Source organism: Penaeus monodon, chromosome 25 (assembly GCF_015228065.2).
Source record: "Penaeus monodon isolate SGIC_2016 chromosome 25, NSTDA_Pmon_1, whole genome shotgun sequence".
In the NCBI taxonomy this organism is placed as follows: domain Eukaryota; kingdom Metazoa; phylum Arthropoda; class Malacostraca; order Decapoda; family Penaeidae; genus Penaeus; species Penaeus monodon.
The window spans coordinates 31362848-31363535 of NC_051410.1; positions in this window are offsets into that span (position 1 = coordinate 31362848).

The following is a 688-nucleotide window of genomic DNA, read 5'->3' on the forward strand; positions in this document are numbered from 1 at the left end:
GCCTTTAAATCAGTCCAATTTACGAATCGCCGGCATAAGCCTCCGTCTAAAAATACATTAGCCTGTGCTCATTGGCTCCCATTTTCTATTTTTTCTCACCCCATCCTACCATTCTCTGAGACCTACGGTATGTAGACCTTAGCCGGGTGTCGCTTGACGCAACCTCGACGTGTGTGGCGTCAGAATTTCTCGCGCAAAATATATATGTTTTTTTGAGTCTACTGATATTGTTGCATCTGTTCACTGCTACCATGCATCTTTTGTGCGACAAATAAAATCTACTACTATGTATCTGCTGTGAGTTAAAAAGAATTTCTACCATAAGTTTTTGTGAACCAGTGATTATTAACTATTTTGAGTAGCCACCCGACATTTGCTATCTGTATCCTCACAAAATCATACGTTAATTACTGATTTACATATTTGATGAATATTTCAAATTTCAGAATATTGACAAACAATGTCGCGTTTCAATGTGCATAACTGTACACTGTACATAACCGACCAAATTAGTTATCTTGGAGACCTAATTTTGGGTTAAAAATATAATCATAGTGTGTAACATCTGACATGGGGAATTATTATAAAACGCAAGGGGCTGATTTTCAGAAAAGGTAATGTTATAACTACATTTTGAACTATGCGGTCCAAAATTCCACAAAGTCAATTATCAAATCTGAACGGAAAG